The following is a 5,329-nucleotide window of genomic DNA, read 5'->3' on the forward strand; positions in this document are numbered from 1 at the left end:
TTTCTTTCCTAAAAACTGCAATGACGATTATGGAAACTATTCTAACTGGCTTTACAGAAAATGTATTCAGGAAAGAGTTCCAATCTGAACAACTGATAACTTTTGTAGCAATTTAGAGACAGAGTAGATGTGCTGTGACATATGTGCCTGGCAGTCAAATTTATCAGTTTGGTGGGAAACTTCACTTATAGTTGAATAAAAAGAAAATACATCCTTGGCAGGCCTGTCTTGAGGAATAAGTATCAGGGACTGTTTGTGTTAGAATTAATCCCTAGAGAAGGAGATCAATGTGCAGATGATGCAATTGTAATATGAAGATAAGTTGTACTGATATATATCTTTATCCTGTGCTGGCACAATTTATTACATGGACATTGCCTGTACACTGGAAGGGGGTGGGTAAATGCAACTCTACAGACTGTGAGGAAACTTTGAGACACTCTCTGGATGTTCCTCTGTGATTATTCCTTCACTTAAGTGCAACAGGGAAGTTTATGCACCTTCATCTGACCAAATCATTGATTTGTATTCTTTTTCAACTAATAAAAGGAATAAATGTGAAAGTCGACTTAGATTAAAGACTGGAAAAAACGACACAGTTGCTTCTTTTGCTCTTATGATGAATTCCTATGCTCCTATGGGAGGATGTACCCATAGCTCTCCCATTTGCACTGCAGCAGCCCCATGCAGCCCCATTATCACTCACTGCTGCCTTGTTAAAAAGCCTGGGAAACTCTCCACTCCCAACGGTTGTTGCTTTTACTAGCAATAACAGGTCTTTGGATGAAAACATACCTTGTGGGACAGACAGTAACCTTGTGGGCTCTGAGGAGGACCACTAATATTTGACAGTGTCACTTCTGGTAGATACCGGGTTCCTCCTTTACTTCTGGTTGCTGCAGAGAGGGGGGGTTATGCTACAGAAGGGGTTAACTAGGATTCGCTGTAATGTGCTCCTATTTCCTTTCTCTCCCTTCAGCTCCTTCACAAAATGTTAATCTAATTGTGATAGTATCACTTTGATGACAATATGACAAGACAGACAAATTTGATTTTATTCTCCACAGAGCAAAGCATATGCTGCTTGGGAGACTTTGACAGAGAGAAGGACATAAAACAAATGGAGTTCATGAATATACAATTTTTATTGTACACAGTAGTGACATCCAAACTTCACAGAATAGGTGGGTGAGACTTATGCTTTACTATTGAGATTAATGGGTACGTAAAAAAGTGCCAACAGAGAGTACTACAGTTTATGTTAAAAATGTCGACGTGGATAAGAATAATTTTCTTCTCAAGATGAATGATACATTTAATGGCTGTGAGACATTCATGCCCAGTAGCAGTTCCTCAAAAGTAATTTTTTGTTGTTATTGTAAATTATATAATCTTAACTGCAATTATAGCCCTGTTTAGGTAAAGGTCAAGTTAGTACAGTGGATGGTTATAAACTAAGAGTGAAATTGGTAAATTTATTCCCTTGATGAAAGCCTATGAATGATTTTAAGCAAGATAATTTTTTGTAACTCTATTTCAACTTTAATGTAATATAGCAAGTAAAGACAGCACACATTAACAAAGGGTAAATTAGATTTGTCTAAGTAAACATGTATCTGCAATAGGAATAGTGTTGCTGTAGTAAGGACAGTCTGAAGGTTAAGCTCTCCATGTAAATGGTATAGATTCATTTTTGTGGAAAGCAAAAGGAGGGACAACCTCTGAAAAATTGCCTTTGATGGAATGCAATCTGTCCTCTCCCGAGCAGCGCTCAAATACTTTGTAACACGTGAAACTGTACCCACCTTTCAGTCACTAGAAATTGGTTAGAGTCCTTTTGATTTCAAAAGCTTTCCCTTAAAACAGTGCAATTGTCTCTTCAACTGCTTCAGATGGAATAGATTTGTTTTGTTAATAAAGAGGTTAAAAAACAAGATGGAGAATATTCTACATATGGTAATGAAAGATGTTTCCTAAAGAGTTTGGTGTTCATTTTCTTTTCTTTTAAAGTAAAAAATGGATATAGTAATAAGTCTCAGAAAGCTGTTTACAATGAGAAGAAAGATTTCTCAAGACAATGGCAGGGTTTTATTCAGAAGGGACAGCATGAACATAACTATTTCACCTTTTCACAGCTTTTGAAGTAAAGCACAAGCACTGTGATACATAGACATAATTGCTGTTTTAACTCTAAGAACTTCTGCCCGTGCGATCAGTTCATTGAAAAGTTTTCAGTACATCTTAGAATCTTCACTCTGTCAGACTACAGAGGTGTTACATTTTTTTCCCTTTATTTCTCTTCTGGAAATGTACGTGTTAGGAAATTAGAAGGAGGAAATCCGCTTTCTGTTCCATTAGATGTCAAAGACCTTCAACTAATATATGTAATACACATTCTAACAACTACAACAAAAGAATAAACACAGTACCACTTGACAGATGAACAGCAAAGGCTTGTTACTTAAGTTTGCCACCAATTAAAATGCACATTGGATCAGCTCTGGCCTGTCACCTGCAATTATTGGGAAAAGTTGGCTGTAGGCCACATTAGATGAATGTGATTTTTTCTGTTTGATCATAGTGCTTCTCATCTCTGTTCTGGAAACTCTGCTTGCCTCATTTCAGGTTTTCAAGAATACCTAACTGATTTTGTTACAAGTTTTTTAATTGTAGTAAGGCGAAAAGACCTTCTGATCCATTCTGTATATGATCCATTCTGTATATGAAGATACTACTTTAACCTCTCTGAAGCCAATACATCATTTTTCTGTCATGATTTTCTTAGATATGCACTGATTTGAACAATGTCTCTCAAATTTCAGTTTAACCACTTCCATCTCTGGATACTTTCAATCTTCACAAGAAAAGGAAACTGGAAATGTAAGGCTGAAAGGTATGAATTCAGCAATGGCAACAGTGAGTTTCATTTACTTTTAAATGTGAACTTGAATATATCCAAAGAATGTTGCCCTACTGAATAACAAATATGTGGCATTACTAGTATCTGGACATGAAAGTCAGCTATTGCTTCAGGCCTGAAACAAAGATGAAATCTGACCATAAACATAGTCTGAACAAAGTCTGAAAACAACTCGTATGAAAGCTCACTTTCTTAAACTATTTAGTACAAGGCTCTTCACAGCAGCAAGACCAGAGCTTGCTGACTGATAAGTGGTATCAAGATTTAACAAAATGAAGTGTAAAACAAATTTATTTAGAACTCAACTGGAAACTCAATTTAGAACTTGGTAAAATATTTAGATAAAACTTACTAAAGTGTTCAATTTTTTGTCCTCTTTTATGAAAGAGAACTTAAAACATGCTGAGCTGCTGAGGACCCACAGTGCTTGCTAATGTCACCTCTTTGACACTTGTTTTTTTCGTGGAGATAAATAGCAATAAGATGGAAGGCATTAGAAAATAAGGTCCATCGTCATTGCTCATTATTTGTAATTTGTGGAGTGTGACAGTGTGTTCAGCAGAATGAACAGCAGAAATAGAGACAATATTTGCCCCTCAAGAGCTTGCAGTTTGACATACAGAGGATCAAATGTAAGACATAGAGTGACAGATTTAGAATATTATTGTTCTTTATTTTGTTTTATTAATCACCTTACTGACAAATTTTGGAAGGGTGAAATTATTGGAAGGATGCATGTATGTTTAAAAACACCGTGTTGGATAGTATCTCTTTAGGAAGCATTATAATGATCAGGAGTTGCTATCAGGAACCCTAATACAGAAGAAAAACATATATAAGTATTCAAAGGCAAATGTGGAGGCAGACTAGGAAACACCCCTGAAGCATCACATGAAATTAGCATTCTTGGTGGAATGAAGTAAGCAAAAAGATTTAGTAGATGCAAAATCCGTTTTGTAGACCTATGCTGAACGAGGCAGCTTTGAAACTAATGCATAGTCAAAGGTTATTATGGAATAAGGACTGAGGACTAAGGAATTTTGAATAGAAAGGGATGTGGACTGAGTGGTTTCTACCACTTCATAGAGCACAGGCAAGCCTCGCCATAATAATAACACTTAATATTGTAATGTTCTATTCTTCTGCAGATTAGCTATCACTATAACTATTTTAAAAAACAAACAAGCAAACAAACAAAATACCACATGAATTTATATTGTTTTTTCTCCACTCAGATATATCAATTCATTGAATACTGCACATTTATTGAAAAAAATAAAATCCAGCAATACAAAGATTGTGTCCACAGCTTTGTTGCATCTTCTGAACATTGGCTCTGACTGCATCAAAGGCAAATACATGCATGACAGCAGTCACATGCCCAAACTAACACATGCCTGTGCACAATGATATGATGTGAAAATCAACTGGGAATTGACAGTATCAGCAACCTTTACTGTTTAGGAAATTAAAAGAAACATAAGTGTGGAGACAGTATGTAATAGCTCACTGCTTTGAACTAGATCAGCTTGGGGATAGTACTAATTTACATTCCTAACACTTACATCGGGTTTTACTGTACTTCAGTGTTCATAAAAATGGCTAATTAACTGAAACACCCCCAATGTTGATGGTATACTGTAAATGTCACCTCTGAAATACAGAGCCCACTCTTGAGATAACATCTTCCTGATGCCCCTGGAGCATGGTCTTTTTGGATGCATTTGTTCCAGGGGAGCACACCATTGTGGTTAACTCCAAAGATCTGCCTCTCTTCCTCTGCTTGCCACCATAAAATTTCCATGGGAAAATTTGCAGAAGGCCCACATAACAATTTGTTTTACTTGCATAGTAATTAACAACTCAAACAGCAGCAAGGCAGCCGCCTATTCCTCTTGGCTGAATGTTAAGCTTGACCTCCCTTCCCCTTTCCCCTCAGTTCACAACTATTCTCATCTTCCAAAATTATGTGAGAAATGATTTTTCATGCTATTTGCATGTTTTAGAGCATCTATCATTATCATGTGCACTGACAGCTTTATACTTCAGCTGTGACAGAGCTTGAAAAATGCAAGTCCTATCAATCAACACATTGTAGCTTTCCAAAATAGGATCTTCAGCATCTGACATTTTGTCTATTTTTCTTTTCTTCTTTTCCTTTTCCTTTTTTTCTTTTTTTATTTCCCTTTTTCTTCTTTTCTTTTCCTTTTCCTTTTGATTTTCCTCTCTTCAGCAACAATCTATGATTTCTTTTTGCTTTTCCCTTTCTTTACACAAAGACTACAGATGTTACAACACCACATAATATAAAATGCTTCTGACCTGTTTCAGACTATTTGATTGAATTACTTTGCCATAAATCTTCTTCCCTATTTTCATCAAAAATACTGACCTCAAAGTTATTTTAGT

General features: G+C 36.1%; 1 long non-coding RNA gene across 1 annotated transcript in view; it reads left to right on the forward strand.

Annotated features, from left to right (window-relative positions):
- LOC109365892 overlaps positions 1-5,120 on the forward strand; it is a 17,827-nt gene extending 12,707 nt beyond the window's left edge. The window contains exon 4 of the long non-coding RNA XR_004158799.1: positions 1,068-5,120. This is a non-coding gene — a long non-coding RNA (uncharacterized LOC109365892). The remainder of the gene's footprint in view (positions 1-1,067) is intronic.
- Positions 5,121-5,329: the final 209 nt, after the last annotated feature.

This window comes from Meleagris gallopavo, chromosome 2, assembly GCF_000146605.3.
Source record: "Meleagris gallopavo isolate NT-WF06-2002-E0010 breed Aviagen turkey brand Nicholas breeding stock chromosome 2, Turkey_5.1, whole genome shotgun sequence".
Lineage (NCBI taxonomy): Eukaryota > Metazoa > Chordata > Aves > Galliformes > Phasianidae > Meleagris > Meleagris gallopavo.